At 40.2% G+C, this 22828-nt stretch overlaps 1 protein-coding gene across 2 annotated transcripts in view; it reads left to right on the forward strand.

Annotated features, from left to right (window-relative positions):
* Window positions 1-340: 340 nt before the first annotated feature.
* The window catches only part of ENOX1 (ecto-NOX disulfide-thiol exchanger 1), a 355324-nt gene continuing 332836 nt past the window's right edge, over window positions 341-22828 (forward strand). For both annotated transcript variants that reach the window (XM_059839068.1, XM_059839069.1), the window contains exon 1: window positions 341-390. The gene's annotated coding sequence lies outside the window, so the exon portion shown is untranslated. The remainder of the gene's footprint in view (window positions 391-22828) is intronic.

The raw sequence follows: 22828 nt of genomic DNA on the forward strand, positions 1-22828 counted from the left end.
CCCCGCCCTTCTCACCGCCCCTCTCCCCTTTCCTCCTCCACCTCTTCTTCCTCCTCCTCCTTCGGGAGCCTTGCCTCCCCTGCACACCTGCCTTGCTATTTGTCGGCGGCTTTGCTTGGAGGGGGGAATTTTCCCTCGGTCCCTTGCAGCATCCCTCCCCGGCACACACACACACACGCACACACACACGCTCGCTCACACAGCCGGACAGGCAGAAGCACCGCGCTGCCCGTGCCTCGGCAGCCGCCGCCTCTCCGCACTCCGGCCCCGCGCTCCCCGCCGCCGCGGGGCGTCCTCCGCCTGCTGCAGCGCCGCCGGGCCCGGCAGCCGCCGAAGGGGGGCGGCGGCGGCGGCTCCCGCTGCTCCGCGGCCCCGCACCGGCAGCGGTAGGTAGGTACGGCGGTCCCGCGGCGGCAGCCCGCTCCGGGCAGCTCCCGGCGCTGCGGAGGGACGGGGACGGAGGGAAGGAGGGAGGGGAGGGCGACGGGAGCGGGGCGAGACGCGCTGCCCCAGCCCCGCCGGCGGCGCTCGCCTCGCCCGGCTCCTGCTCCGGCTGTGCTCCCGCGGGGCCCCGCGCCGCCCCCGCCGCTGCCTGGCACCCCCCGGGCACCGGCTCCTCCCGGTGAGTCAGAAAGTTTGCTCTCCTGGGCGCCCGGTGTTTGTTGTTGTTTGGGGTCCGCCTGTTTAGGCTGGGCTTTTAGTTCCCCATTCCCGCTAGCGGGCTATTTATTTATTTATTTCTCTTTTCTTCCTTTTTTTTTTTTTTTTTTTTTTTTTTTTAATTGCAGTCGCTGCTGCAGCGCGGGTTGAACCGGGTTCCCGCGCCCGGCGCTGCCCCCGCCTCGCTGGGCAGCCTCCCCCGGGGCACACGCGTGGGTGGGCGGGCAGCGCACCCAGGGCGGCCGGAGCTCGGGTTCCTCCCGGTGCCCCCCTTCCCTCTATGAGCTGGGTGGCTGCGGCTGAGATGTTGCCGGCAGCCCTCCTGCAGTTGGCAGAACAGTTTTTGGTGGCAGCTCGGGAGAAGACTGTCCCATCCCTCTCCTGTTTCTCCTCGTTCCTTGAGAGAGTGTTTTAAAACAGGTTTCAGTGAAGCTGTAGGTGACAGGATCCCGGTGTCACCGAGAGCTATGCTCCGTTTTGTAACTAGCAGTGTTACTGTAGCGGGTTATCAGCTGGGGAACAGCCGTATTCGACCCTGGAGAGGAGAGGGATTGGCTGTGGGTCATGTCCATCTTCCGCTGCTTTCATCTAATTGCTAGAAGTAGCTTGCTGTTGTTTGGGGTAGAAGAAGCTCGCTTGCATTTTATCCTTTTGTTCTTTAATTCTAAATGGGGTTTGGTGGGGGCTCCTAGTTTCTGATAGGAAACTACCGGAAACTACAGAGGTTGAATAAATCCCTCTCTGAGCAGGAGAGGCAAGAAGCTTTCAGGTCCTTCCCATGAGCTGTGTATTTTCTATGTTGTGTGTTGTTACTTCTTTTTTTTCTTATCACTGGGAGTTCTGCTGTAATGTCTCAAAAGCTTTGATGTTTTTTTTGCAATGAAACTCATTCTTTTTTTTTCTCAAATTTAAAATGGAGTGATAAAATGCATAGGCGTTAATAAGTGAGTTGAAAGGACTTTGAAATAGTGCATGTTTTGCATGGTGTGAAATTGTAGATATACATAAAAGAATAATAACCACTCTGCAGGTTTTATTTTAAACCTTCTCTATGACTTTGTGGTGAACTCTCTTGCTCTGTCTCTCAGCTTTTAAGTCTGATTGTTTTTTGCCCTTGAGGTCTATTATCTTGTGGGAGTGCATTGGTGGGCACCCACATTTGCCTGGTTCTCATAATCTTTTATTTGCTCATTTTGCAAAGACTTGACATGGTCAAAAATAAATGAAAAGATAAGTGGATTTCAATTTTAGATTGCTTTTCCTGGTGCTTTTATTTATTTCTCTATTTGATAGCTTATTTATTTATGTTACAACTGAAGAGGGAGGGGGAGAGTAGGGAATTGTCCCTGGCTCTTCCACATATCCAAAGGTACAAGACAGGAAAAAAAAAAAAAGATTGTGTAAAGAAATTAAAGCACTGAAACAACCTAGATCTGAATTCCAAGAACAAAAATTACGGTGGCATGTGTGCTTGCCCACACCAGGCATTCTGCAGCATGTGGTATTTACAGAACTTGCAGTGTACAGTAGCTCTCCAGTAGTAAGAGAACGCTTTGTATCCTTGGAAGTGAGAGAGTCTTTGACAAGTCAGCAAAACTATAGAAACAGTCAAGGAATGCTGATACACGTGTGAGTGTGTGCATATATAAATATCACCAGATTGCCTGAGTTCATTTTTCCTCAGTATAGTTTGTCTTCCTCAGCCTGGAATATATACATACTTTCTCGTGAATTTTGAGGTATTTTTTGCCGTTCTTCTCTGTTTGCATGTGTTTTAATGTTAGTCTTAATCTCGCTGTAAAATACAAAATAATCCGGTAATAGATTTAGAAGACTTTATTGCCAGGCGAACCAGGCAATAGATCATGAAATCAGACAATAGTATTTTGTTTCCTAGCAACCCCCTACTGCAAACAGAAAACAAAACGGTGGTGGATGCTGCCACATCGTGATAGCTATATGTCGAAATCCCCAAGTAGAAGATACTGAAGTACTAATTGTGCTGCGAGATTCACTCCTATTTGTTTCAGCTGCTTAGTTAATATTTTCCTTTTGTGAGAAAGATTTTCTGGGGTAAATGCAGTTAAATGGTTAAAATTTCACTCTGGTCTCTTAAAATAATAATGTCTGTTAGAATGAAGAGGGCACAAAATTAGGTAGAATTTTTGCCATTAAGAATGATTTAGAGTTGTGTTTTCATATTGCAGGATTGTTTCTAAATCTGCTATTATTGCAAATCAGATATATCATCTCCTGTATCCAACATCCAGTATCTTTCTGGATTTTGTGTTGTTAGTCGTTCTTTAGCTTTGTGTTTTAAAACTATGTTTGTTACAATGTATTGACTCCTTTGTGGCTCCTAGGAACAGAAAGTAAAATCCTAAGTGCCTCCTTGCCATGTTTACATTCTTGGCACCCCGTTCAGCCCTTCCAAGGAATCAGTGCTATCACCGTGCAGCAGGATTGGGTCCTAAGCCATCATCTTTCTAAAAGTGCTTTTGATAATGCAGTAGTTCCCTTGGTTAAAGTGCCTGAGCACTGAAATGGCACTGAAATTCTCGACCCTGAATCAATCTGGGATGCACTTTGTGCACTGCCATCTATCTGAAAAAATCCATTAGTGCAAGCTGGAGATCTGACCTGGGATGGGTGCAGGTGTTTGTGTCCTGGAAGCTGCTGGAGACACTGAGCTGCAATAGGAAAAGGAGCTGAGCAGGCACAGATGTGTAGTTGTATATACAAGGCAGCAGAGAAATTTCTCTTTTATAGGAGAAAATGGCAAAAAGGTGTTTGCCGAGTTTTACCTACAAGTCTTCACTATCCAGCAGTATTTACAGACATCACACAGTAAATTGAAAGAGAGGCAGTTTTCCTATTGGTTGCATCAGTGATTCTGTGAAAGTGAAAATATTATTCCAGTCTGGGAAACTTTAAAATCACAAGAAAAATTTGCTGTGGGGAAGACAGCAAACTTAGTCAAGTATGCGTTATTAAACAACAATATTCGCGCTAGGCATGCAAAGGGTGTTCTCTGGGTGACTTAGGGGTTCACAGCATTATTTAAGAGATCCCATGTGCAGTCACAGGCAATTTATTTATATTGCCCATAGGTATTTTCCTGGTTCATCTCAAGTACTGAGGTGCAAAAGGGTTGCAGCAAATGCCACTTGAATAAAAAGCGTTGAAGTGGAATGGTCAGAGAGTATTATAATTCTGATAAATATCTATGAGCAGCTACTTTCTTGTCTATATTTGAAATCACACATTTTGGTGCCATAGCATGTGTAGATGGTTTAGTTTAGAACGTGCTAATTGAATTTTGGAAGGCTTTATGGATTGAGAGGAAGTAGTCATTTTCCAATTTTTCTTCTCCGTTTCTTTCTCAGATGGCACTACTCCCAAAACTTGAATCTTACAATTAGGTAGTCCACAGATGAAGCTTGATATGGCTGCCTAATTACAGTCTCTACTTCACCTCTGCCTGTGTTTGCCAGACAGCAGAATGAGAAAAGGCAAAGAAAACAAAAAGTACAAACAAAAAACAAGGGGGAGAGACAGGTCATGAAGTATTCTGTGTATAAACAATGGAAGTCATTTGGAAGTGATTTTAAATACTCTCCATGAAACTCATTTTACTCCAACTGCATTTGTTTCTGTTGGTAAAGCTTTCATCTGCTGTAATGTGGGTTGGCCACTGATGGAGACATCCAGCCCATGGCCCAAACCGAAGACCTTCTTCTCCCTTGTCCCCACTAAAGATCACCTTAAGTGGAACAGTGAGTTATGTCCATTCCATTTAAAGGTGTTTAGGAGACAGGAATTAAGAAATGGACAGCTTTGTTCTGTCTCTTAACTGCACAATGGTGGTTGTGGCTAATGAGCTACCAGGGAATATGCTGCATATCTTGCTGTGATACACGAGCCTTTCCAAATTTTCACAAGGCTTTCTTTTATAATTATTTTTCAAAGTGGGTACTGAAGTAATGAGAATATAGAGTTACTTACTGCACGTTTAAACCTATAGGCTTTGTGATTACTGTACTGAGGGATAAATACTTAGGTATTTATTTCCTGTTCTTCTTTTAGAAGAGAACAAAAGCATGGTGCCAGTTTTGGACTCTCTTGAGGCTTTCTTTTTAAAATCCTGTTACCTTTAATCATTGAGCTGTCAATTATTGCCAAATACAGAAAATAGACTATCCAAGTGATTACAGAAACTGAGGATTTGGTTCAGCAGAGCACTGACTTGCACACCCAACTTTTTTTTTTTTTGTGTGTGCGTAAGCTTATCTCTACTTGCTGAGATCAACTGGATTTAAGAAAGTGGTGGAAGTTAGGCATGTAATTATTGCTTTGTTGAATAGGGCAAAACCTTTGAAACTAATGTCTTTGCTTTGTAGTAAACAGAACTTCAGGACAATTCCTCCAGGATTGTAGAGTGAAGGGAACAAGTAGGGGGAAAAGGCAAGTTGTGGGGGCAAGGGCTCTCAAATCAGGAACTTACTGGTGGGTGATAGTGATTCTGGAAGGGATTGAGAATTAATAAATGAGTCTGGAATGGGATTTAATTACAGAAAAGTATGGTTTGTGCTTGAGCTGTCAAGAGAAAGGTAACATTTTGGTGAACAAAGAGGTGGTATTTCCTTTTTATAAGACTGTTGTGAACATGTGAAAATTAAATATCATCTAAACAGGAAGGTATTGACAATTTAATGGAGACTCAAAGAAGAGCAACAAAACACTCATGGGTCTGGAGGAACTAGCTTGAAGAGAAATATTCAAAAGTAGACATGTCTAGTCTTGGACTGAATATGGGGAGATGGGTTAACTATGTGTCTGTGTTTGAAATGCATTTTAGTCAAAGCAGTCAGATTTTTTTCCTGCCTTATGTGAGAGAATACTTATGACTAAATGGAGAAACTGAGGAAATAAAAGTTTAAGATGAATTCTGGGCCAAAACTCAGTAATAGAAAAATGTATTGTGGTTTATATTAATCTGGGTGTAGTGCAAGCCCCCCATGACTCTTCAGATGTTTAAAATTAGAGTAGGCAAATTGTTGGCAGGGGTACTGGAGAAGGCAATCCTGCATTTTCAGGGAGGTGAAGTACACGATCAACCAGCCCCTTTTCATACTTCTGTACTGTTCTAGTTTCACCTGAAGGTTATATGAGGTCAGATCCCAGTCTAGCCAACCTTGCTTTGGTTTCCAGTGCTGAGACAGTTGAGTTTTGTGCTTTTATAATGCAGGATTCAGAACAGGGTCATCGTGTGAGCTCAGGCTGAGTCATTGATGGGACGGTGGATGTACAAGGATTAGCTACAGTAGATTTTTTAGTAAACAGCCATGGATTTTTAATTTGTTCGTTTTTCCTTTTGGAAAATGATGAGCATCTCAGGTGGTGTAGAGGGCACAGAGGTGACAGCTTCCTCTTTCTTGACAGTTTCTGCAGCAGTTATTTTATCATTTGAGGACATTTACTGCCATTAGGTGCAATGATGGATAGCAGGTACTGTTCCTTCCTTCCTGTCCCCCCATCACGATGCCCAGATCTCAGCACGGCTGCCTCCTGTGATTTGGCTAGTCAGTGTGCCGTGCAAGTCCTGATGACCACTGCCACCAGTGGGGTGTTTTCTGGAAGAGACTGAGAAAGGGGGAGAGACATAGAGATGATTTTTCCAAGGATATATTGGTTTAAGTGTCTCCATCATCCATGTAAACTTGAGAGAAGATTTAGCCAGGGAATGCACAGGTTCAAGGTATAATGACAGCTTTCTCATGGAATGACAGCTTTTCCTGGAATGAAGTTTAATAAATTTGGCTTATTGCAATTCATGTTACTCAAAGCAAGCATTCAGAAAAAAAAATGTTGTGCAGACTGATATCATCAGGGAGTGTTTTCCAACAGCCATGCCAATTGCAGAGGAGGAGGTGGATTTCCCTCTGCTGTGCTTTATGCATACCTGACAGCCAACTGTTTAAACAAGGCCTATTTTGGTAACCATAGGTAAAAACAAGTGATTCAGAATAACCCTTCTTAGCTTGTTAATGATTAAAACAGTAATCCTGCAGCAGTATCAGATACAGGGGAAGGCTGATCTGGGATATCTGGGCTGAGCTGGTTGGTGAGACTGACCTTTGGTTTAAGTACTTGACAGTGCAAGAAAGGAGTGTTTTGAAGTGGTGAAAGACAGGTTTAGGTCTTCTGTGTGCAGTGTGATGTGGAAAGAATTGGTCTGTCTATTAAAACCCAGTACACTCCCAGTACACTCCAGGTGCCTTTGCTTATATAGAAGTCCTCTGAGAGTGAAGCCAGGTTCAGTCCTTGATGATGCTTGTCTCTGGGAACTGGTGGATTGGTTGGTGATGGAGATCTGAGAAGAGGTTCATTTTGAAGGAATAAAATGGAAGGAAGCTTTGGTTTTTAGGCAGAACATAAGGATTAAGACTGAGGTTGATTGCTAATGCATTGCTTCTGCTAGAGGGACAGTTTTTTGGGGACACAAATTATTCATTTGTATATGTTAATAACACTCTTCTGTGTAAGTGTGTCTAAGATCAGGCTTGTTGGATGGGATAGTTTAGACTGAAAGGTACTGTGTAAATGTAAGATTATTATCTCCCTTTTGCAGAAAGAAGCTAGGTCAACAGTAATCTTAATTACAACTTGTTTCTGTTAATAGATCTTTATTTTTAGAGTTAAGTTAAATGAGGCTTTAAAGTGCTTTTATACAGGTACTTTTAACATAGTGTTACCATTTAGGATGTGGGGTTTGGTATACTGGATCTTAACAATACTTGTGGAGGAGCAGTCTCTCCATTCGGAGAGTGGATAATTCACAACTATTCTGATATGGCAGGTTGTCTCTCTGTAAGTTTTAAAGGGACCTGTGCCCTACACACAGTGTAAAAATGCTTCAGGACATACCAGCTCTGCCTGTGGCAGAATACAGCGAGGATTTAATAGTATTTTTAACAATTCTGTTTAGATTTATTCATTCCTTTTAGGAAGCATTTTGTCAGGAAGCAAAGAAGAAATGAAATAGAAGGAGCTGATAAAGGCGTGGGGTGAATTTAGGGAGGTGGATTGCAATAACCAGAATGAGAGCATGCTCTTAGAACGAGCACTGGTTCTTCTGCCCTTATAAGAAGTATTTCAGCAATGAAAAATAAGTTTGTTTCATCTGAAAGCAGCAGATTGCTTCCTAATATTTTGCTGGTCTGACATTCTGTGAAATTGTGTTATATCCTAATTCAGTGGCTGCTCTGTATGTAGAATAAGAGCTTGCTATTTTCTACCAAGGGAAGCATTCCCTCTCCTTCTGCAGTGGTAGAGGTATTTTGGTGTTAGAGGTCCGTGGATTAATCTCTTCTGATGACTTTTGATAGATGTTGGCATGACTCAGAAGAGGGAGTTGCAATTTCTGAATAAGCAATCTGCTTAGTTTGGAGTTTTTCTCAGAGGTGGGACCTTGGCTCAGCAGTGAAATCTGCTGAGATCACAGCACAGGGGGTATGGCTACAGTCACATCAGAGTGTGGCTGTGGTCCTCTGCTGGCAGATAAGGAGCAGCACTCTGTGGATTTACTAGCTGTAAATGGGTGGTCTGTTCATGCATGCTCATGCCTCCCATGCACACGCCCTTCTGGCTTCTGCTGTCTTCCGGCAGAGCAAAAGTGCAAGTATGGTGACAGGCTCTTCCATAAGAAAGCTGGTGATTTAAAGATCCTGGAAAGGATCTTTAAATCACCATTTGATTTAGAATCTTCTATGTGTTGTCTTTCCATTAGTTTGCCTAAAATGAGCATCTCTGGTTAATTTCTTTTTAGCAAATGAAGGCACCCTTGGCCATTTTTTTGGTTCAAACTTATTCATATCTTCAGAGTAAGAGGAAATACTGTTTGTGCTGATGAATCATTTTCTGCAGTGTAATCTCCCATTTCATATGAACCAGAGAGCCATTACCATTTATTTCATTGACAGCCTGTGAGGGAACATGCCATTTTAGTTCCTAGAGGGACCTGGTGAAGCTTGAGCAAGAGCCTCAGATTGCTGTTGCCAATCTACTTAGCTACCCAGTTTCTTGCCAATTCTGTAAGCTTAACACTGTTATGTAAAAGCTTGTGAAACTAGGTATGGTGTGTTTGTCATTAGTTGGGTTGTTCAGTTTTATCTTTTGTGATATGTTTGCTTAACTTCTGTATCATCTTACAGAACAGATGTAATGTGTAGTTTATATTGTTTTCTTTACAAAAGAGAAGGGAGCTGTAAATTCACCCTACAGAGGAAGCTATTAACATTTTTTTAAGTAAGGGAGGCTGGAAAATTGGAATTTCTTTTTCAGTTTCTTGGAAAATACTAAGGGAGATTATATAACTGCATGAAGTCCCTGGGGAAAAGGAAAAGAAGCCCTGCTGATAATGAAAGAACCAAGTAGCTGCTTAATGTAATCCACTCTTCATGGAAAAGGGAGAGAAGGGAGACCTGTGCAGTCAGACCAGGCTTCATTTATTCAAAGCTGAAAGTAGGTGGCACATCTGATGGGCAAATTGGTATATAGGGCCAGCTTGCTGGTCTGTGTTTATCTTTTCCACATTAAGAAAGTTGATTCTGTTCAGTGTTATACACTACAAATAAAACAGAAATTACAAAAGTAATATTTTTCAGGCTCATCTTGCCCAAGAATTGAGGGAGTAGTTTGAAGTGAGTCAGTCAAATTTCTGTAATCAAACAATTTTTCTATACCTCAAATATAAATGCTGCATGAGTAGCTAGGCAGGAAGGACTAGTGGTCATCTTGGAATGATGAAGAAAATAAGTTTCTTTTAATTCTCCTGTGTCAGACAGGCTACCTGACGAGAAAGCAGAAGGTTGAATTTGATAATCCTGAAGATGAGATCCCTTGCATCATTGAACTACAACTTTGACCTTGGCAGATTCAAGCTTGATATAACCTTTGCATCACTGAAGTACAGTTGTGATGATCACTGAAGTCACTGTTCTAGGTTTCAGTGGCACTTCAATGTAATTTTGTTGTAGAGGAATCATTTTGTTATTGGGGGGACAAAGAGCAAGAGCCACTCATGTTTTAAACACGAGGAAAATGAAGACTTTCAGAGTTGGTGAGAAACCTTCTTTCATGCTAATACAAAATGAGCAATATAGAGTGAGATGTAAGCCTGTATGTGCTGCCCTTTCAAAGACATTTAAATTCACTAGCTCACTGTTAAACCAATGAAGGAAAAGGGCAACGCAAAACTCAAAACTCAAACCTAAATGAAACAGCACTTCTGTTGATGCAAGGTGTTTAGTGAATATGAAAAACATTCAGAAAGTGGCTAGAAGCATCCGTGCAAGACAAAATGCAGACCTTTGTAGTGCTCCCAGCCATGTCTCTAAGGGATGTCATGGGATGGCTGTACAACAAGGAGGCATTCTGTAAGCGCCTGAGGAGCAAGTGTAGTAGTGGCAGAAACAAATTGAAATGAGAACTTCTGAGGTAGGTTTGTCCTGATGCTGAGTTCATCTTGGTGAGAGAGAACCGTCTGTATGATTAGCAGTTGGCTGGAAACAAAAAGAGTGTTTGTGCTTCCTTCCTTTAGTTACTCATGGACATCATCTGAGGAAGATTTTATTTTCACTTTTGCCTCTACTCTATGGTCCTCAATAATGCAACTTGGTTTAAACAGAAGTTGAATATGATTTCTGTAAAGACTTTTTATACTGCATTGTATAATTCTTTTATATTTTTATATAAATATAAAAATTCCCCAGAGACTCCCCAGGGAAGTGGAAGGCATGTAATGATGGTTTCAGAAGGATTTCCAGCAGCCTCAGCCTGGTGATGCTCCAGTTCAGGTGGAAACTTTCTTCATCTAACTTGCAAGTAACTGACATCAGATATCTAAGAAAAATATTGAAGGAGGTCTCAATAGCTATAAAAACTGAATTGCAAGAGTAAATGTTTTACATGAAGATGGAGAACAGGAAGAAGTCTGACCTACAAGGAAAAAGTCTACAATGCCCACAGTGAGTAGAGTAAAATAATGGGCTGAATATATTGCAAGAAATAAAACATTTAGAAAGTTTTTTCTAGTGGCAAGGATGCAGAGTGATCCTAGCATGGGTTGGTATGTGAACCCTGTGGGGCTTTATCAGTTAGGGTTTTTAAGAATTTGATAGATGTAACTCTGTTGCCTGGAAAGAATGCAACTGATTCTGTTGCGTGGTTGTTTCCAGCTTCTTTTTTGTCTGATTCTCACCAAGCCTTACAGTGAGTGGGATAACAGTAAATGAGACAGTCAGAAGGAGCATGTTTCCCAGCTTAAGCTGAAATCCAGATGATCAGTCTGTTTGTTACCCTTGTTTGTGTCAGAACAGTGGAATATATGGCAGTTGATCTGTAGGAGATGCTGCCAGTTGAACATGGATGTTTCAGGCTTGAAAATTTTCTTCCATCTCTGGGTAAGTGTGGGGTGTTTTTCCATGTTGCACAGTTAGGCTTGAGATGTTTTGATAAATTCACTTTGTCATTCATGATCCCATGCTAACACAACTTGAGGTTCATACCTGGCTGATGCAAAAACATCATGAAGCAAGCGTAGCTAGAGAGAAAATTGATCTGTTTTAGAAAAGCTTATGTAGCTGTATCCCAAGTTGTTAAGGCACTCCTGAAAATAAACTAAAAGAATGGTAGATCTTACTGTCTAGAGACTTACAACTCATCTACTGTGTTTTAGTGTGTTTTGAGTTGTATGCTTTCAGTTTTGTACCACGTTGGAGGAATAATCATGTTACAGAATTAGTTTGGTAGTCTGCGGGTTGTGTTTTCAATAGTAAATGCTTTGTGGACTTCTTGCAGTGTTTCCAGTTGCTGTCTTCAATCAGAGGAAGAAAGTTGTCTGAATTCTGGGAATCATGTGGGGAAAAGACTAAGGGTCCATTAGACCCTAGTTTCTGCTTTTCTCCAGATGTTTACTCCATAACTAGTAGTAAACGTAGCACGTAGACCAATAAAAATAACATAATATATTAGAAGTACCAGAATATGAGTTCTTTTGGCAGAGAATGTTGGACTCTCCTAGAAAACAAATTAGTTCCTGTGCATTATGTGTTCATGGAGGTTTACATGAGTAATGAGTCAAATGTTCTTTTAAGATGTATGGGGCAAGATTCAGATCCCCAGTGATTTAAATTTTGAGTAATTCAAAAGATATTTATGAGTTATACTTCAATAACAGATTACAATATGGTTCTTATTCTGTAGGATTTTAATAAGGTTATAAAAGGGAAATTCATCTTAATTTTCCAAATGTGTAGCAAGTTACATAATTAATCCAATATTGTCTTCATTCTGGAGGAGGCTGTATAACTTGAATTTCTTTGTCAAATACCATGCAGACAAGCCCATGTGGTGGTAACGTTAACTAATGATAGAGTTATCCAGATACATAGTTCTGTCATTAACTTGAATTGTTTTCAGTAGAGAAAGAACACGTTGCTGAAGAGAAGAAAGCATGCTATTTTTGCAGTCACTATGCAATTAGCTCATATAACCCCTGTGCTCGTCATGCTTTGTGTAAGATGCAGGGTGACCAACTGTAGGTCATTTGTGTGAGAACAAGGACCCTGGGGCTGAGAGACAGTTTATTAAGATAATACTGTGGGGTGAAAATCAACTGTCTGTCACAGCAGTTGCCAATGGAAGCATGTCTGTATTTATTGAATGCTTGCATAAATAAGAGTTGCTTGAACTGGGATGTTTTGAGTATTAAAGGATGGGGAAAATGACCAGATAAATGGTTATGGTAATGGTGTGAGCATGGAGCTGACCTCACCTTGTTTTCTGTAGGTTCGCCTTTAGTGGTGATGGCTGTGTGGATTTTCTGATGCAAGGTTGAGTGCCTGCCATTTTAACCATGGGATGTTTATTATTTTTGTCCTTTAATTGTCCACTTACTTTCATTAAAATGAAGGGACCTCTGTCAGTTTTGGCCACTCTTAAGCAATGTCACCCAAAGTTAGCAAAGAAAAGGGAGGAGGAACAGTTGAAGTTGCAGACAGAGCATCATATAAGATTCATTCTTAAGATGCAGGGCTAAAAAGTATTTTTCCCAGATATTTCTCTTTCCAGGTAGAAAAAACAAAAGTTGAATTGAATTCTTTCATCCATGTCAAAGAGTACAAAGTGTGTTGTCACTTGCTGATGCCTTGGTGTATTTGTCACTGGGAAGCCCACAGCAATATGCTTTCTATTTGTTTATGAAAAATGGACATACAATCTGTTTAAAACAAAATAAACTTGTTGTTTTTATCTGTGTAAGCAAAACAAAGCTGCTCTTGTTTGCAGACTACTCTATGACCTTAGCATGTGTGTAATGGCATGTCTGGTGCAGCGTTACTAACCATAGTAAGAGAAGCAAGTTCTTTGTCACAGTGCCTCGTAAAGGATTTTCTGTGCATGTTTTTCTGCTAAAAATCTTTGATAATCTGTTATTAAATATGAAAACTTCTTATTTCAGCTTTACAAGAACATCAGATTCTTCTCTCGGAAGCACACAGAAAACTCATGCTTAAGATTCAGTTTTGCAAACCCTTCCCCCTTCTTGAAACATTCATATGGAAATACACCATTAACTGTGAAATTCCCTAGCAACTTAACAGCCTAGAAGAAGAGATCCAAACCCCAGGAATACTCAGTTCTCAAGAGCATTTGTGCTGTCTTTTGTTAATATTCATTATATTCTAATAAGTGATTTGATAAATTCTTTTGAGGGTCTCTGCTATTTTTTTCTCTCCATTCCAGTGGCTGTTTAGTTGTAACAGTGCAATATTCTCACTGGTGGGAAGTGGAACCCAAAGCTTCTTACCATCTCTCCTAGAAAGCCTTCAAAAATCCATTTCATGGTGATTCCTTTGCTAATTTCTCTGCCATTCCATAATTAAAAAAAAATTATTTTTTTGTTAGTGAGGAGTAAGTTTTTGACAGCTGATAGAGAAATTATTAGTACTTTACAGCATAATAAATTGCTTGCTGACTCAGTTTAGGGAGAGAAGTCATTCTTTCATATACATGGTGGCAGAAATATGTAGTACCTTGATGGGTTTTCTACCTCTCAATTCTCTTACCTAGGAAAGACTAGTCATCCTTACAAATCCAGAGCTGATGCTAAGGAATGCAGTATCTCAGGTGTCTCAGTGCAGAAAATCATTCAGGCATTGCTTCAGTTTGTCCTTAATCCCACAGGAGCTGAGAGGTTCTGGCAAAAAAATCTCACTGCTTGATGGAGACAGAGCTGAACCCTAAAATGAAATCAAATGAAACTTCATTAGCCAGTGAAATTAATTTCTCTTACTTTTGTTCCAGCTCTGATTTCTAGAGTAATTTTTGGGAAGGAATATAGAGCTGTGGCTGTTTGTTGGGGTTCATTTGGTTTGTTGTTTGTATGGGCTTTTTTTAGGTGATTGATTTTGGGTTTTCTTGAAATTTCAAGTGGTCCTTTCTGTATGCCTTTTTCTCTATCACTTTATGTCTTCTTCCATTTCTATAATCCTCCTTTTTCCTTTTCTTTATGTCTGTCTGTCCCATGTCTTTTTACCACAACCTCTATTTCTTTTATATTTCAGATGTGTTATTTTCTTTTTAATGCACTCTCTTCTCTATTGCTTTCCTTTTATTTGCTCTCTTCATTCTTTTTACGTGCTTTTCCCACTATTTTATATTTTCAGGCTCTACCCTAGAGATTCTAATTAATTTGTTACTACAGGGATAGAATTGTAGACTACTCTAGATTTCCTTTTTTGTATCCTGTGCAAGTGATAGAAATGTGCCCATGTCACATGAAGCAAAGACGGGGTAGTGAATGTAGCCCTGCAATGCCGGGCTACACTAAATTTCTTTTTGTTCGAAGGCTTAGAAACTCAAGTTTCTCTCTTGAGTTCAGGGCTTGGGTAGGCTTTCTTGTCACCTTGCCCTCAAAAGTAATTTTCTAATAGTAATCTCTCTTTTGCTCCTTGCATTATATAAGATCAATAGTGTTAGAGGCTACCCACACCTCTTTAAGTGTAATAGTTTCATACAGTTTGTCAGAATGTTCATGTTTTTGCACAAAGACAGCTTTGCTTTTGTATTGGCATCCTTAATCTGAAGTAGTTGTTCCAAAGAAAGGGAAATTTGTGCCATACAGTATATTTAATCATTTTTTGAGTGGGTAAGTCAATTTGAGAAATGTGTTATGTATTGCTAAGGTCTGTAATCTTAAATGTCCAAGAAACATTCTCACATGTCTTAAGTGTCAAAATTTGACTGTGAAATAGGTAGTACTATTAGAAAGCTCACTGAGTGGTGAGTCAAAGTAATTAAGGGAAAGTAAATAATCTCTGAGGTTCTCATTCCCCATGAAACTAATTTTGTATCTTATCCTTCATGTATTTAAAAATAGTTCCCTGCTAATTCAAGATGCTTGTGTACTATGTCTGTGAAGAGCACTTCAGTCCTATTGAAGGGATGGCAGATTAGGGAGCTATTTGCAACAGACTATTTTTTTTTATTTTAAGAGAGACTTTCATTTGGGCAATCTGAGTGAACAAATCTTGCTGGAAAATTAGCTTGCTGTACAGTGAGACAGCAGATGATCAGCCAATCATTTTGTGAGGGTTTATGATGAGGAAACATCTAGATTTGTCTTCAAAGGGATAGAGATGACAGTATTTTCTCAACAAAGATGAGCTTTTCTCCTCAGCCTAGTAAGGCCGTAAATGTTCTTCATACATGCTTTCCTGTTTTACCTCTACTGTTTGGAATATAAGTTATTTTATTCCCTAGACAAATAAAGTGTAGGTCGGGAGAGGAATGGGATGTATTAGAAGAGCTAGACTGCTCTGGAGCTGCAGTTCTGCTGTGCACGAATCTGACAGTGGTCTGACAGGAGAGTGACAAGATTGCACTGTCAACTCCATCAGTATCTTGAGTAGTTATCTTAAGAGGGCTAATAAATCTCCATGACATGTCTCCAGGTTTCTGTGCTGAAGAAAATGAATGTAATTTATTTATTTCTGTGTGCATTCTACTCATGAACTCCTGAGGTCTTCTGTTGCCCAAAGAGGCATAATGCATATGTAGATTTATTTTTTCTTACTCTGGGAGGTGCAGGTAGGGAAATGAGGCAGCAAGGCTGAAATTGCAAAGGAGCTCCATTCGTGTGTACAAGTGTGCATGAAGCGCAGTGCTGCGCTGAAATGTGTGGAGGGAGCACACAGACTCACTCTGGGCATGTAACATAACTGCAAGAATTAGCAGCTTATGCAGTATGTGTATTGCAACCTCTTGGGCTCTGTACTGCCTGCCTCAGGTGTCGTGAGGAGCTGCTCAGTGTGCAGGAACCCTGCAATTACAAGGTTCAGTCATAGCGGAGTTACATGCCTAAAGTAGACAGTGTAGATGTATTCCCTCGCATCGGATGGGGATGCATGTGTAGCTTATTAAATAAGGATGCTAACCTGTTTGATAGTGAATTTAGAGGAGCTGAAGATGGTCCCTTTTTTTTCCAGATCTGCAAGATGAACTGGTAAAGCTTTTTTTTTTTTTCTTTTTTAATGTATGTTAACAGAGACTTTCTGGTTAATTAACCACAGATCCTTGGGCAAACTTAGGAAGACTGGAACTTTATGCACGTGTCCTGCTGTCATCTTCATGCTCTCTGAAATCACTGAGGAATTAGGTGCAGAAAAAGTCAGTGCTTGGCCAGAGCCCTGTAGATTTGGTGAAAGAAAATAAAACCATCAGTTAGCATTCTTGAGAGCAGGTAAACCTATTCAATGTAAAGGGAATTCTGTGACCTGTTATCTAGAGCACGAAAACTGCTTTTTATTAATCAATCAAACAAAATGTTGAAAATAATAGGAAAAATGACTTGAGGGAGGGAAAAACAGAGTTAAGGAATATTAGTTGGCAGCTGGTACTGTTTGTGAAAATAGACTATTCTTAAAGCTTTCATAGGCATTGTGTAGTGGATAGGAAAAAAGCCTTTCCCTTCTTCTTTCAAGAGAAGCCATGATTTTATCTCAGTAATTGAAAATAATGTCTGAAGTTGTTCTTAACTAAATTTACATGAACCCCTTTTACAATCTGTTGTTATCTTTCAGAGAATTTCTCAAAAAATGCTGCTGCTTGTGCTTGGATGGCATGATCCTATAAAGAAAACAAGGCCGAGCACATCCTCTTCATTACTCAAAAAAACAGCATTTCTAGCCTAATTATGGTGCCATTTGGCAGTGATGCTGTAGTTAAAGGTGATTGTTGGTGTTTCTGTTATAAATTCTGTGTACTTGAATGACTTCATTCATGCCAGGCAGAAGCCTGACTAGCTATTTACTTACTCATTTTCCTCCCTTTATTAAAAATCCCTAAGTAAAGAAAAGTTCTGAATTTCTTTGATATCTGTTAATCTGTCAGTCTATTTTTTACAAAAAATGCTATGCTTTTCCTTCATTTCCAAACTTTCCTCTGTTGTGCAGCACACATGGTGACTGGTTGATGACTTGCATCACTCAGCACTGCGAGTTGCTCAAAGAAAGCCATGCCTGTGAAAGAGGGGAAAAGAAACACCAGAGCATATGGAATTGTCTAAGTTGAGCAGTCTGTGCACAGTTATGCCTGCAAGCAGAGATGGTTTCGGTTGCCTCAGTTGCTGCAACTGGGCAATATTAATATAATGACTTCTTGCTTCCTAGGGAATGTTGCCAAGTTCCTCACAGTTCCATGAACACATGAGCCATCCCTCTAGGCATCACTCAATAGTTAGATCTGTCACACTTGCATTAATGCACATTTACTATTCTGTCATTTCCTGCTGCCTAATGACCAGTGCTAGGTCCAATTGTATTTCTATGTTTGGGAAGAGATGGGGGGGAAAAACCCAACTAGACTCAACTAACTTTTAAGCAGTTCCCTCAAAAAAAAAAAAAAAAAGCACAGTGAGTTTTACAAAAATACTGGTTAATGTGGGATTTTTTTTTTAAAGCTTCTGCTATTTAGAAGGCTTTTTTCTTTTTTGATAAGGCAAAGGGCCTCATCTGAAGTCTGTTGAACTTAGTGAGTGTTTTCTGAGTGACCTTCTAATGTCTGTTCAAGGCTGTGGAGGCCCCCAAAGTCGTAATGCTGAGAGGTGTAATTGGCCCTATAAATCTCAGTGGGTCATTAATTCTAAATCTCAGTAATGTTAAGACCAGGATGCATGTAAATGAAGCAGAATGATGAGCATAGTAGGAAGATTTATACAAGCATTTTCTTGCTTTGCTTTGCCCAGTAGTAGAAATTGTAGTTTTGGCATGGAAACTTGCTTTCTGCCTTATCACCAATTCCTATATATCACCTATGTGTTTTTGGAAATTTATAAATGCATCTTTTTTGGGGGAGATGGCTGGGCATTTTTGTCTTTGCCTATCAGAAGATAATAGAACATGACTTTTAAATCTCTGTTAAATGAATATAAGGCCCTCAACTCTAATAATTTAACTGGATAAAACAAATATTCAAAATGTTATTGCACATAGAACACTTGGTCCTGAAAATCATGGAATCATAGAATGGTTTAGGTTGGAAGGGACCTTAAAGAACATCTAGCTCCAATCCCTCTGGATGCCACTCACTAGACCAGGTTACTCAGAGACCCATCCAACCGGGTCTTGAATACTTCTAGGGATGGAACATCCACAATTTCTGCAGCCAGCCTGTTCCAGTGTGTCATCACTGCCATAGGGAAGAAGAGACAGTTCAAATTTTAAAGCACATGTGTGAGTTTTGTTTTGGGATCCTGAAGTGTGCAGTGTCTGTATTTGTCACACAGGTACACACACAGAGGGAAAGCCCCTATCATAGTGAGCTATGAATTCACCATCTCTGGAGGTACTTTATGAGAATGGCTAATGAAAGCCTTATTGTTGTGTAGTATGACCAGAAGGGCTTTTCAGTGTGTTCCTTTGGAAAAAGAAAGTGAAAAAAAAAAGAAAATAAAAAGTCATACTTGACTTGGCTCAGTAGGAACATTTATCTTGTTTCCCCCAATCAGAAATGATTTGAATATGTCCTTATCTCATGGTATTTGTTGGGGGTGGTTGCTGCTATATTAGTGCATAAACAAGAAGTCAAAAAAGAAAATTAATCAATGCAGTGGTGTGGATTTTGCCCTATGTCTTTTGATTGCCAGCTGTGTGTCCAATCCATTCTAAAGTCCCTTTTCCACTTTCCCTTGATACAATTGATCCTCCTTTGCTTCAGTCCCCTGACAGGGATTGTTCAGAGACATAATCTTTGCACCATTCCTTCAAGGCCAAAAGACCCCTAATGCATCCTAGCATAAAGAGAACACTAGGAGGAAACAATTAGATAAAAAATATACAAACCCACTCAAAGAAAAAAAAAATCAAGCTTTTAAAAATGAAACAGGCCATTTATATGGGAAGTTGAGTATTGGTATTTTTATGTTATCTGAAGTGGAAAGGGAATTGTTTGATATGCCATACTGTTCTGAAATAACATCACATTTAAACTTTCTGAAACATGTATTTGTCATCATATCTACCTCTATTTATAATTGAAAAGAGAAATTATGAAAGCTTATTGCTTGGTCTCTGGCCTTTCTGTGCGAAGGCATATGTATTGCCTTACCAATTCTGAGATTATTAGGGATTATCCTTACACATGCTGCTCAGACACTTAGCAGCAATGAGGGCTCAGGTGGGAGGAAAAGAAAAGGGCCTGTGTGTGTATATGTGCAAGTACTTCCCTCTGTTCTTCAGGCACGAGCTTCAGTTTCAGTTTCATCTGTAATCTTCTGGCAAAGCAGCAAATTTGACTGCAGCTTTATTTGTTGTCTGTACAGTGGATGCCATCAACTATGGAATAGTTCCATATTCTTTTATAAAACTATCTGTAATCTTGTGTTGGTGCCCCTAACAAACATTAGTATTCATGCACAAAATACTACATGATATACTTAACCTGCCTAGGCTAGAGCCTGACCCAAGGGAAGTGTAAGGGGACCTGAAATAGATCAACTGATGAGAATTTCTATTTCAGATAGCATTAGGCATGCTTTGGTTCTGTTTTGAAACAAGAAAAACTAGGTCAGGATCTGGGATAATGAGAAAAGGTGTAGCAAGAACTTCTCTGCTGTAGGTGAACCAGAATCTGATTCAGGCCAATCAGACTGTTCTTTGCAAAGAAGGATCAAATTCAGAATAGCTGTGAAGCTGCTTTTTGTGTACTTCTGGCAGAGCCTGAGTCAGCTGGGGTTGCAGAAATGGTTGATCTTTGAGATCTGTCAGCCAGTCAGGTTGCACCAAATATTTCCAAATAAAAGGTTAAAAAAAATGTTCCTTCTATACATCTAACCAGAACAGATTTACAGTTTTCAAGATAGGTTGTACTTAATTTTGTGTGATAACATTTCTTTCTGCCATTTTTGTGTATTTAAGTTAGAATACAGTCCCAGGTTCTAGAATAGAATTTTCCCTGGAAAGAAACTTGTCTGGGGATAGTAGAATAGCAAAACTCACTTTAGTTTTGCTATTTAGTTTGTGAAATCTTGCTTATTGTCTTTCTGTCTATGCCACAGATTTTTTTTTTTAAGTTAAGATTATTGTAGCATTAATGTTGGACGATATTCTTCCTTTTTCTATGTTTGAGCTTCCATTTCAGGATAAGAACATTCACAGGATCAACACACTTCTCTAGATTCTCATTACAGTCATGGAAAAAAGATGTATGGTGGAACTTCACTTCTGTGAGTTCTTGTGGTGTCATTCCCTTAAAAGATATGAATGGGAGAATTATCCCAGTGGATGTTGTGATCCTTCTCTTGTAAAGGTTGTTGCTAATTGCTGTTCATCATTTTGGAGAGACTGTGTTCAAATGTATCTTTGATTATTCATCTTCCACAGATTTGTGTCTAGGGGACTTAAAACTGACAACAAGAGTACATAATAAAAAAAACCAAACCCATTTGCACATAAGCATTTTCTTAAAAGTGAAGGAAGGAAAGAAGAGGGAAAGTCCTTTTCCTAATTATTTTCCTGACTTCATTTCTTTAATTACTGCCTCAAACCCTCTGTTTCTGCTCCTCCACGCCCCTAGTTTTGGTTAAGGAAAAGTGGTCCTTTCTCTTGGTGAAAGCCAAGGAAAGCTCAGTAGCATTCATAACAACTTTGTAGTCCAACTATTTTCCTCTGTGTGCAGTATAGTACTTATTTTCCTTTATTCTATTAAAAATTTTTGTTGTCAACTTTTAAGTGTTTTGACTGAATGTTCAATGTTCTCTACATGAAAAATGTTGGCGTGCCTTTTTCAAGCTTTTAGAAAAACACTTCCAAGGGGACGAAAATGTATAGCTTGTTTCTTCAGAATGCTGCTATATTGTGATAAGAGTATCATTCTGACTAAGGTTTGATTTCTAATCTCATTTGTTTGGCTGCACAAACTTTTATGTCATATAAATAGCACGGAGGATTATTCCCCTCAGTGCAGGGAAGTTTTCTTTCTGAAAAAGCCTTGATTTTTTTTTTTTTTTTCAGAAACTCCTTGAGCAAGTTGGTTTGGAAACTGTTGTATTTATGTAATCTCAGCATTCTGTTTATGGATTCTGGTTCAGTTGCTTTATCATGGGATGCCTCAAGCAATACGCAGTTGGAGCCCGGAGCAGGAGTGATAGATGACCATTAGCCTTGATGGTGCCAACCGAAGTGGGAACTGCTGGTGCTGGAGTCTTAAGAGAAGTGCTCAGCCAAATTACTCTGCAGGGAAAGCTGTGGAAGCATTCATTATTTTTCCAGAAGCAGAACAAAGTAAGTTTATAAATAAGACCCTGGAGAACTTGCTGAACTCCAGGAAGCTAGGCTGACTTCTTCAGGAAAGCAGTTTGCTTTGCATGACTGTCTGTCCTGGAGGAAGGAAATGTCCCATATGGGTGATAGGGCAACAGGATTCAGTAGAGTCATATAGAGGGAAAAAATGATCCAAATATTCCTGCTGGGTGCTTGTTTCAGTGTACTTTAGGAAAGGGAAGCAGAGAAATACAAGTCTAAGTAAGGTAAAACTGACTGTGTTAGCTCTGAACTATAAATTCTGTGTGTCTATAAGAACATAGTTGGGAGAAGGTGTGGTTTATCTAGCATGTTGTTTTTGGTATCTTTGCATTTTCAGATCACATTTCTTTGAAGAAATAAAGGATGGGAAGGCTATCCAAAAATGCATGTGACATGTGGTTCAGGTAGGGAGCAAGGACTGCCTAATATAGGCTGCCTAGGGACGCCCTGGATGTGTTGGGACCTGGATCCCAGTCATCTGGGAAACTATCCAAACTTTTTGAAAATGTGTGAAAATATACTGTCTAAGTAATATCGACTCCCTTAGAAAAAAACCCCAAAACTGGATTTTTACTGGCGATTGTGTTTCAAATTATATAGATTGGGAATCTATGCTCATATTAACCATAGAATATCAGGGGAGCATAAAGATTTTCTGGTCTAACCAACCTTTCATGGCAAAAGCACATTCTAAACAAGATGGCCCAGCACCCTGTCGAGCCAAATCTTAGAAGCATCTAATGCTGGGAAATCCCCCATTTCACTGAAGAGCCATATATTCCTGTGTATGGTTGCTTATGTTCTTCTTCTATCATATTGTAATCTCCCCAGGAGTAACTCATTATTCCTTGCCTTTTCAATGTGACTCATTGTAAGAGGGATCTCCATCACCTTTGCAGTCGCCCTTTAAATACTGGAGCATGGTGAAAAGGTCTCCCCTAAGCCTTCTTTCCTCAAGGCTGAACAAAGCCTCCAGAAAGGCTGAGAGAACTGCCTTTCTTCTTGTGCCAGGCTTCCCAGTCCTTTCATCACCTTTGTGGCCCATCTTTGGGCCCTCTTCATCTGTCCACATCTATTTTGCTTAGTGAGGACCAAAACTGAGCACAGTGTTCCAGGTGTGGCCTGACAAGTGCTGAGTAGGTTGGGACAGTGCTGCCTTTGTCTCTGCTGGGGATGCCCTTAATGATGCATCCTGTTGGCTTCTTTTGCCGCAGCAGCTGCATGATGTTCACTCCTATCAAACTGCTTGTCCATCAGAACTCCCAGATCCCTTTCCACAGAGCTGCTCCCCAGCTGGGGGGATCCCA

Source organism: Haemorhous mexicanus, chromosome 2, assembly GCF_027477595.1.
Source record: "Haemorhous mexicanus isolate bHaeMex1 chromosome 2, bHaeMex1.pri, whole genome shotgun sequence".
In the NCBI taxonomy this organism is placed as follows: domain Eukaryota; kingdom Metazoa; phylum Chordata; class Aves; order Passeriformes; family Fringillidae; genus Haemorhous; species Haemorhous mexicanus.